This window comes from Arachis stenosperma, chromosome 3 (genome assembly GCF_014773155.1).
Source record: "Arachis stenosperma cultivar V10309 chromosome 3, arast.V10309.gnm1.PFL2, whole genome shotgun sequence".
NCBI lineage: Eukaryota > Viridiplantae > Streptophyta > Magnoliopsida > Fabales > Fabaceae > Arachis > Arachis stenosperma.
Genome location: NC_080379.1, coordinates 156,765,826 through 156,777,292, shown reverse-complemented (window position 1 = coordinate 156,777,292; position 11,467 = coordinate 156,765,826).

Sequence of the window (11,467 nt, the reverse complement as noted above, 5' to 3'; positions counted from 1 at the left end):
CACCTAAGCAACTTCAAAAGTCGGATGTATCTAGCTGATGCCTCCGACGCTACGAGATGCAAAGTTTTCCCGACCACTTTATCGAAAGCAGCGATGAAGTGGTTCGATAGCCTCCCCCCGAGATCAATCACTAGCTTCGAAGACCTCTCAAGGAAGTTTTTGATGAGGTTCTCAATTCAGAAAGATAAAGTAAAACATGCACCGAGCCTCCTGGGAATAAAACAGGAGGTCGGAGAGTCTTTACGAGCCTATATGGAAAGGTTCAATAAGGCATGTTTGGAGATCCAAGACCTGCCCACAGAGGCAGTCATAATGGGGTTAGTCAATGGACTTAGAGAAGGTCCCTTCTCACAGTCCATATCTAAAAGACACCTCGTTTCTCTAAGTGATGTACAAGAAAAGGCGGAAAAGTACATCAATATGGAAGAGAATGCAAAGTTAAGAGACCTGAGTTGGCGACCTGGACCCCCTCCCTCATCCAAAGAGAGGGAAAGGGAAGCCAAGAAAAAGGAAGAGCTCGGTCTCGAGAGACCCAGAAAATATCACTCTTATACTCCTCTAAAAACTTCTATAGTGGATGTATACAGAGAGATTTGCCACACTGAAAGGTTGCCACCCCCTAGACCTATTAAAAACAAAAAAGGGGGAAGCCGCTGCGACTACTGCGAGTACCATAAAATATATGGTCACTCCACCAACGATTGTTATGACCTAAAAAATGTGATAGAAAAGCTGGCTAGGGAAGGTCGGCTTGATAGATATCTCATGGAAAGGTCGGACACTCACGGAAAGAGAAAGCGAGATGATATGGATAGAAGAGATCCACCACCGCAGACCCCAGAGAGACATATTCACATGATCTCAGGAGGATTTGCGGGAGGAGGGCTCACTAAATCCTCTCGCAAAAGACATCTCTAGAGAGTCTATCAAGTCGGGGAAGAGCCACCTGACCTCCCTACCATTTCGTTCACAAAAGAAGATGGGCAAGGGATAATTCCCGGGCATGACGATCCCGTGGTGATAACCATGATCCTAGCCAATGCCCATCTCCACAGAACCCTAGTAGACCAAGGAAGCTCGGCGGACATCCTTTTCAAGCCCGCCTTCGACAAGCTAGGGTTAGAGGAAAAAGAGTTGAGAGCCTACCCCGACACCCTATATGGGTTAGGGGATACGCCAATAAAGCCACTAGGATTCTTGCCCCTTCACACCACTTTTGGAAGAGGGGAAAAATCAAGGACTCTGAGCATAGACTTCATAGTCATTGATGAAGGGTCAGCCTATAATGCCTTAATCGGCAGAACTACCCTTAATCGCCTCGGGGCAGTGGTATCCACTCCCCACCTTTGCATGAAATTCCCGACCCCAGCGGGAATAGCAACGGTGAGGGGAGACCAAAAATTGGCAAGAAAATGCTACAATGAAAGCCTAAATCTGAGAGGAAAAGGCAAAGAAGTCCACACCATAGAGCTCGGCGGCACAAGGGCTAGAGAAGAGCTGCGACCCCAGCCGGGAGGAAAAACCGAGGAGATACAAGTCGGAGAGGAAGAAGGAAAAAACACTTACATAGGAGCCAACCTAGGGGAAACCCTAAAATAAAGGTTGGGTGAACTCCTGAGAGCCAATTCCGACCTCTTCGCATGGAAGGCTTCCGACATGCCCGGGATTGATCCCGAGCTCATGTCTCACAGGCTCTCGGTTTACCCGGGATCCCGACCTGTACAGCAAAGAAGACGCAAGCTCGGCCCGGAACGAGCCCTAATAGTAGAAGAGCAAGTACAGGCGCTCCTGGAAGCTGGCTTTATCAGAGAAGTCAAGTACCCAACATGGCTAGCCAATGTAGTGCTAGTCAAAAAACAGAATGGTAAATGGAGAATGTGCGTCGACTATACCGACTTGAATAAGGCATGTCCTAAAGACCCTTATCCCCTACCAAGTATTGATACCCTGGTGGATTCCAGCTCGGGGTACCAGTACTTATCATTCATGGACGCCTACTCGGGATATAACCAAATCCCGATGTATGAACCCGACCAGGAGAAAACATCTTTCATCACGCCGAGAGCCAATTATTGCTACGTGGTCATGCCATTCGGACTAAAGAATGCAGGAGCCACATACCAACGGTTGATGAATAAAGTGTTTTCCCCCCACCTAGGGAGCTTGATGGAAGTATACGTCGACGACATGCTAGTAAAGACCAAGGAAGAAGTCGACCTCTTAACCGACCTCTCACAAGTCTTTGACACTATAAGGTTGCATGGGATGAGGCTAAATCCTGCAAAGTGCGCCTTCGCGGTCGAGGCAGGAAAATTTCTAGGGTTCATGCTAACACAGAGGGGGATTGAGGCCAATCCCGATAAATGCAGAGCCATCCTAGAAATGAAAAGCCCGACTTGTTTGAGAGAGGTCCAACAGCTCAATGGCCGGCTTGCAGCACTCTCCAGATTTTTGGCAGGCTCGGCACTAAAATCCCTTCCACTATTTTCCTTGTTAAGGAAGGGATGCCAATTCGAATGGACTCCGGAATGCGAGGAGGCGTTCCAAGAGTTCAAAAAGTTCTTAAGCCAACCTCCTATCTTGACCCGACCAATACCAGGAAAAGACCTCGTCCTATACCTATCCGTAGCAAACAGGGCTGTCTCGTCAGCCCTGATAAGAGAAGACGAGGTCGGACAACACCCGGTCTACTTCATCAGTAAGGTCCTACAAGGCCCTGAACTAAGGTACCACAAACTAGAAAAGTTTGCCTACTCCTTAGTGATAGCCTCACGGAGGTTACGACCTTACTTTCAGGCTCATACAATAAGAGTCCGCACAAACCAACCCATGAAGCAAATCCTCCAAAAGACGGATGTTGCAGGGAGAATGGTTCAGTGGGCGATAGAGCTCTCCGAGTTTGATTTGAGATATGAAACTCGGACGGCAATTAAAGCCCAATGCCTCGCCGACTTCGTTGCAGAATATGCAGGAGAACAAGAGGAAAAACCGACTACATGGGAACTCTATGTAGACGGATCCTCCAACAAAATAGGGAGCGGCGCAGGCATAATACTGGTAGATGAAAAAGGAACCCAAATAGAGGTTTTCTTAAAATTTGAATTTCCGGCCTCAAACAATCAGGCAGAATATGAAGCCTTGATTGCCGGATTAAAGTTAGCAGAGGAAGTTGGTGCTACAAAGGTGATGATCTACAGCGACTCACAGGTGGTGACCTCCCAAATAAGCGGAGAGTATCAGGCAAAGGACTCCAATATGAAGAGGTACTTGGAAAAAACTCTGGAGCACCTTGGGTGCTTTGCAGAAACCGAGGTCAAACACATAACTCGAGATCTAAACAGTAGAGCGGACGCCCTCTCCAAGTTAGCAAGTACCAAACCAGGAGGAAACAACAGAAGCCTGATTCAAGAAACTCTCCAAGAGCCCTCAGTTGCAAAAACAGAAGATAAGCAAGAGGTACTTGAGGTAGTCGGTTTAAACCTCGGATGGATGAATCCCTTAGTCGAATACCTGAAATTCGACATCCTCCCTAAAGAGGAAAAAGAAGCTAAAAAGATCCGAAGGGAAGCACAGCATTATACTTTGGTAAGAAATGTCCTTTACAGAAGAGGGATATCAATGCCATTACTAAAGTGCGTACCGACCTCAAAAACCGCCGAGGTGTTGGAGGAAGTACATAGCGGGATCTGCGGAAATCATCTCGGAGCAAGGTCATTAGCCAGAAAAGTAATCCGAGCTGGATTCTACTAGCCAACCTTGCAGAAAGATGCCACAGAATTCGTGAAAAAATGCCAACCATGTCAGATGCATGCAAATTTTCACGTAGCTCCACCAGAAGAGCTCATCAGTATCACTTCTCCCTGGCCCTTTGCAAAATGGGGAATGGATTTGTTAGGTCCTTTTCCCCAAGCACCAGGACAAGTCAAATACTTGATCGTGGGAATAGATTACTTCACAAAGTGGATAGAAGCAGAACCGCTAGCCACCATCACCGCTCAAAGAAGTCGCAGGTTCCTCTACAAAAACATCATCACAAGGTATGGAATACCTCATTCCATCACTACAGACAATGGAACCCAATTTACCGATGCCACCTTCAGAAATCTAGTAGCCAGTCTGAAAATCAAGCACCAGTTCACCTCGGTAGAACACCCACAAGCCAATGGGCAAGCCGAGGCAGCTAACAAGGTCATACTGGCAGGATTAAAGAAAAGGCTACAGGAAGCAAAGGGAGCTTGGGCTGAAGAGCTCCCCCAAGTGTTATGGGCTTATAGGACAACTCCTCAATCCGCCACGGGAGAAACACCCTTTCGACTAGTCTATGGCGTAGAAGCCATGATTCCAATAGAAATCAATGAGCAAAGCCCAAGGGTAATTCTCCACGACGAAGTCGGAAATATACGAGGACACAAGGAGGAGCTCGACTTGCTTCCCGAGATCCGAGAAGATGCCCAGATAAGAGAGGCTGCGTTGAAGCAAAGGATGACTACAAGGTACAACAAGAAAGTCATTCGAAGAACATTTGCTACAGATGACTTGGTCCTAATCAGAAACGACATTGGAGTCAACAAATCGGGAGAAGGAAAGCTCGCCGCAAATTGGAAGGGGCCATACAAAATCAAAGAAGTATTAGGGAAAGGTTATTATAAAGTAACCGACCTAAGCGGAACTGAGCTACCAAGGTCGTGGCATGCTTGTAATATGAAAAGGTACTACAGTTAAAAGCGAACTCTACTCCCTGATGTACTCTTTTCCCAACTTCATGATTTTTTCCCAAAAAAGGGTTTTTTCTGGAGAAGGGTTTTTAACGAGGCATCATAGTAGAGACTAAGGGAAAAATAGGCTATCAAGACCCTTAGTAGCAAAAGAAGGTACCTCCCCAATTAATAAAGATCTTTTTCATTCATAATATCTCTTACAAATATCCTACTTTATTTTCCTAAGTCCTTCTACGAAACGCGCCGACTTAAGCTCGACAAAACGTGAAAATCCCATGAACCGACCTAGATGGTCGTCAGGATAAAACGACGAGGTACAAGTCGGCGTAAAGAGGTTATATGAGTCGATCGTAAAAACTCGGAAAATAAATCCGACTCATAAGTCGGAACAACATTTCGAGTAGGAAAGCTCGGAAATACACCGGTCCTTTGATAAGCCTCCTGAGCATTCTTCCTTGCCATATCTACAAGAAAAAACAACCAACAGTTATAAGTCGGCAACATTCAAGTCGGTAGAAACAACTCGGAAATCAGGAATGCATGCACTACCTAATTGAGATTGAACAAAAGTCGGCGTTCCCTGGAGGATTTTTCTGGTATCCAAGTAAGGGGCCCTCCCCCACGCTTCTCGGAAAAACCCCACAATGGCCGCCTCAACCTCGTCAAGGTCATCTAGACCATACTTCTCACAAGGGGAGGCCGCCAACCAATAAAGGGGAAAGCGAGGGGAGGAGTGCTCATCAAGGAAAAAGGGGTGGTGACCCTCTACGGCTTGAACTTTGAAAAAATAGTTTTTGAAGTCATGAAAAGATTCGTCAAAAAGGGTGAAAATCCTCCGACCTTGTATGGCTCGGAAGGATACCCACTGCTGTTTGTTGTTTAGCCCACTAAAGGGCTTAGTCATATGAAATAGAAAGAAGAAAATCCTCAAAGAGGTCGGAAAGTCCAGAGCGTGGCTAATGAACTGATAGATCTTCAAAAAACCCCAAGAATTGGGGTGAAGTTGAGTAGGGGCAACTCTACAGTGGTGCAAAACAGATATCTCGAAATCCGAGAAAGGAAGAAAAACACCCAAACGGGTGATCATACATTCATACATGAAGAAAAAATGAGGGGCCGCCTCATTAACTCTCCCAAAACAGACCCGGTCTTCAGGACCCGGGATTATCAATTCATATTTTGGCTCGTCCTCCTCCGAAGTACAGAGCCGGTGATGAGTACGAAGATGAGTGATAAACTCAGCATCGACCAGGGGTTCCTCCCCAAGGACAGTGTCATCAACCCACAGAGAAAGAACATCTACGGAAGCCATTTTTTATATAAAGAAAAGTGGCAGAAACCTACAAAAGGAAAAAAGAAAAAGAAAAATCAAAAAACACGGCCCCTAAAGAGGAAAGATATGAAGCTAGAATCTACAGGCCAACCTACCCACTCACAATACAAAACATGCAAACATAAGGCATGACATGGAAGAAACAAAACTAACCTTTATCCGAAGAAATGAAGGTTGGAGAAAACGGAAAGCTTCGAACACAAGAATACAGCACGAGCAAAGCAAGAAAAAGTTTGAAAGATTGCAGAAACGGAAAAACGAAAGAGAGGGAAAGTATTTATAAATAGGCTAAGGGGCATAATGGTAAAAACGAGGCAGTCATTAATGAGATTGCACCGTTACCAAAGCCCTCAATCCCTAAACGCTTCCTCAACGGACACGACGCTTGAATTGACGTAACTGTCAGAAACAAAAGGTCGCGAAAATCACGTCGGTTTCAAAACCCGTGAAAGTCGGCTACGAACCCGAGTTGAATACTTGAACCCAAGCCTTAAAAGGATCTTGGGCTCAAGTAGGGGCACTGTTCATACCCTGGCCCAATGCTAAGGGCCCAGGTCCAACCAAAAGGCCTGATCCAATAGATTAAGCCTAGCAAAGCACCGACCTTCACCTAAGAAGTCGGTGTCAACCACGACTTAGTGTAAAGAAGTCGGATATGAGATTAGCTGGCAGACAAACACTCATTCAAACGAGTAACCGCCCCTAAAATCTCTCTAACCACTTCATGAAGCCATATCTTAACCTCCCTAAGATAATAGGACGGTTAATATCCTAAAGATACGGCACTACTCCAACGGTGGTTATTGGCTCACCACTACAAATACACTGACACCCCTCAGGTATCTCTAAGCCCAATACTCTCTAGACCTGCTCACACTCTTGCTAACTTAAGCATCGGAGTGTCTTTGCAGGTACCACCCCCCATTCATTCACGCGCGCAAGTCGGACGGAGCCTCCCGAGTTGCTGATCCATCCGGAATTCTCCTCCTTCACGCGCTTGGGCCATTCAACACCATCCATTACATTTATCTGCGGTTACCCACCGTAACAATAACATTATAACATGTAGAGCTCATTGTAGTTTAGACAAGAGCCAAATATATATAAAAGATTCGGTTTACTATATGTATTAATAATATAAATTATTGATATTTTTATATTCACAGTACATAAGGATTCATTAGTGTATAGTAGTAAATTTAAACTTTTATTAACAATAACGTATATATAATTTGTTTAGGTGTCATTAAGTTATTAAAAAAAATTAATAATAAAAATAAAAAAAATCTTTTTTATAAGTTATAATATATATTTATTTTAAAAGATTTTTTTATTTAAAAAATATATTTTTAATATAAAAAATAAAAAATTTATTTTTATATATTATTATATTCAAACATAATTATTAAATAAAAAAAATATTTTTATGTGAGATATTTAAACATAAAATTGGATCATGTGAGTGCATGACCCTCAGCCATTGGCTTTTAAAGTATAGATCATGATTCATGGTAATTAAGGCATGCACATACATATTCTAGAAAATATAAGTTCGGCTACTCTGGGGCCTAAAGCAAAAGGCTAGATAAAAAAAGATTAAGCTTGCACATACAGTCATACACCAACTCTTCATCATCATTGCTTAGTTTCTTTTTCATTCATGATTAATGATTATTCCTTCACATATCAAGCACCAATCGATTAGCGGCGATTTTATATTAACTTTGACAAGTCTAGAACGAAGCACGAAGTTTCAATTGATCATGCAAAGAATTCTTTGCTACGCGTTTGGATGCCTTTTTTATTATCACCGCTGAAGGAAGCCAGGGGAAGAATATATGATTAGTGATTCAATTAGGCAGCTAATTTTGTGCGTAAATTCTAAGTTTTGTCTCTGACTCTCTTAGCTTAGTCTCTTATCCATGTAACAAAAAAGTTACCATTTTCTAACAATCATTGAGAAATCAAGTCTCGCTAAGATGAAGATGGTGATGATGTTACTTGTTGATGATATATATATATATTGATGTAAAATCATCAAAGAGAGATATGAGTATTATTTGGCGTTTCTTGATCCGATTCATCCCTTTGCCCAACTAGGGGCGGCAATACCATTCGCTTTCTTAGACTCATAATTCAAGTGATCTATGTATGCCCAAAAATAGCAAAAAACAATAAATATATAAATTATTTATTATTGCGCTAATAAAAAATTAAAAAAAATCTGGAGTAGCTTAATGGTCACAACTCACAACCAAACCCTTCACTACTTGTCGTTCTTAATTAATCGGAAATTAAAGTTAGAAAAGGAGAATAGATTTTTTAAATTTTTTTTATTTGAGAGAATAAAATATGATTTTTTTTTAATATTTTTTAGTTTTATCTATAAAATATATAATAAAAAATTATACATTATCCTTTTAAGTAAAACAAAAAAAATTGAGAGAATTCATTCTCAAAAAATACTTGATAAATCCAAATTACCATTCAAAATAAACTTTTCAATGATAAAATGAGTGATATATTGGCCAAACCATAGACACATAAATACAATTAAAAAAGGATGAAGAAGAAAATGATTTGACCGATTAACTATTTCTCCGTAGAAAACAATGGCAATGGAGGGGCGTGGGAGTGAGAGTGTGAGAAGGTGTTAAAAAGGTAGGTAATTAGGGACAAAACTAGCATTAGAAGATTGAACAAGAGAGACAAGAGCCAAATATGGAGATGCAAGTGATTGATGGATGGATAGGCTATGTATATAGCTACTTAACTAGGTTCATGCGCATGCATGTGTTTTGTTGCTTGTAATTTCCAATCATCCATCATATCCAACCATCAGTCATACACATGCAAATGCAATTGGGTGGTAGATAGAAAGAGAGCCATGGCTTCCACTCTAGACCACTCCAATACAAACCCATGTTGTTTTGAATTTGAATTTGGGTTGGGCTCATATAATGATATAGATGAAGGTTTAATCAAAGAACTTATCCTCGCTAGAGTGAAGTAGTTCCACTTAAATTGAACAGAAAGTAATACGTACGTATTTGAAACAAACAAAACAAGGGCGTGAAAAATAGTATTCTTAAAAAAAAAAACAACTTTCTTAGGTCTTTTCTTTTTGTCGTTTCAATCGATATGAGTGGTAGGGTCTTCATCACTTTTGGAGATAGGAGAGGACTTAGGGAAGAAATTTTGGTGCTTGTAGGCCCCTCTTACAAATAAAATAAAATAAAAAAAATAAAAGACAAAACAAAACAAAAAACAAAGGGAGAAATGGAGAATGATGTTCCCATCTCTATTGTATGGACAACACTATATATATGACAAACTAATACAGTATAACTTTGAAGGATAAAAGAGTAAATCATATTTAAATAATTATTAAATCACGTTAGTGAATGATGTAATTTTTTTATAAATAACGGGATCGAAACGCCAAAGAAAAAATCTAGATAGAGTACACAGTTAATATTATAAAAAATATAGTTCCAACTGATCAATGAAAAAAAACTAAGAAAAATATAGAGAGATAAAAAAAATGTGACAATTATATTGTAAATCATGTTCATGAGATGCCAATTTATCCACACAAGAACTTGCTTATCTAAACCCATGCTGAGGACTCCAGATCCCTAAGTTACTGCAATGGTTGAATGATTAAGACTAATTAAAAGACTTAAGTAATAAAAATTAATTAAATCTTGAAGATACATAGTCATAGTTACTTAATCAATGTTAATAAATGATGTAATGTATGTATTAAATTAAGATATTGTTATGAATAGTAATTAGGAGATTTAGTTTACCTTTCTAATTATTTTTTTATACTTAAATGAGTAAAAATATTCATTTCCGATCCCTCTCCCTAGGATCTCCATGTTTGTGATAATCACCAAACACTTCACTTACCTTTTGAAAAATCATATAGAAATTGAAGTGTTTATTTGTCACAACACTAATATGCATGTGAAAAAGTTGACCTTTTTGAAATATGTATTTCAATTGGAATTAAAGAAGGGCATGAGATTAAAGGGTACGTTGTCCTTAAAAAAATACAAAGAATAAATCTTTTTGTCGTATAAATTAAAAGAAAAGGTTGATATGATTATTATGAGGCATCGATACTCTGTTCATGCTATGTTGGTGCACACTATGTAACATTATCATGCATATACCATCAATATGGGTTTCCCTACCGGCACCAGTCCTCAAATTGAGGGAAAAAGAGATCACAAACAGGAATTAGAAGTGAACAAAAAGGTTCATGATGTCAATTATTAAAGAGGGGAAAAAAGATTTTCTCCTTCATGATTCTCAAGGGCGTTATTGCTCAATCAACATGCTTGTTTGAGCCTCTAATGTAAAAGGCTGACTACACTTTTTAACGGTCCATGCAACCCATCATCACTATACTACTTCACTTACACCACCTCCTCTCTCCCTCTCTTTCTAGTTATTAAATTAAATAATTAAAGTTGAAAGTTGGAATGTCAATTATTAGGTGAAATTAGTTAGAACTTATAAGAGTGGTTAGTCCTATGGTTTACTAACATGTGTTCATTGTTGAATGTTGTAATCACCCATGCATAGACTAGAAGCAAAAGGTTCACCATAAGGGTCCACTTGGTTATTGAGTCCAGTAACTATTAAATTATTAATCTTAGCTTGAAGGCATGATTTTGAAGTAGTAATTAAGGATATACATTATATACTAATCATGACAATTCTTGACGATATGCTATCCATCAACACATAGAGTCATAAAAAATTTTTGTCCTGAAATGTGAATAAGACAATAATGGCATATTAAAAGAAATCAATGATTTTAATTACTGCGACACTCTTACCTCAGAAGCAAAGTGTTAATTACTAATCGTTACAGGGGAGCATCCTCATTCCCCGTGGCATAGGATGTTACTATGTGGGGTGAGAAAGAAAAACAGCTATCATCACTATATTATGTGTTTTCCACCCAAAGATAAAGAAAAGAAGTGCGCGCTATGAAATCAATATAGAATATAGAATTGGATGAACTAATCAATGTCCAGAATTATCCATCAATCCAAAATAAAAATATATATGTATGTAATATATTGAGCTACCTAACCCCATGGACCAGATTCTGTACTCTAGATGAGAGTTGCTATTCCTCAAGATTCCTTTCAAGAGTAGGATAACAAGGAAATCAATTACTCCATTTTTTTTTATATTTTATTTTAACTACTCATATACTTGACAATAATTTAGCAGTCAACGCCTTATTATTAACTTTATCCAGCACAGAAAGAAAACATTAAAACAGTATTCCCCGTTCTGTAATAATCAATGGTGTCACGAGTATTTATTAGTCTTTCTCTCATAAATAAGTTTCATGATTCATACGATAGCTCCTATCCAAAAGTTTTATATA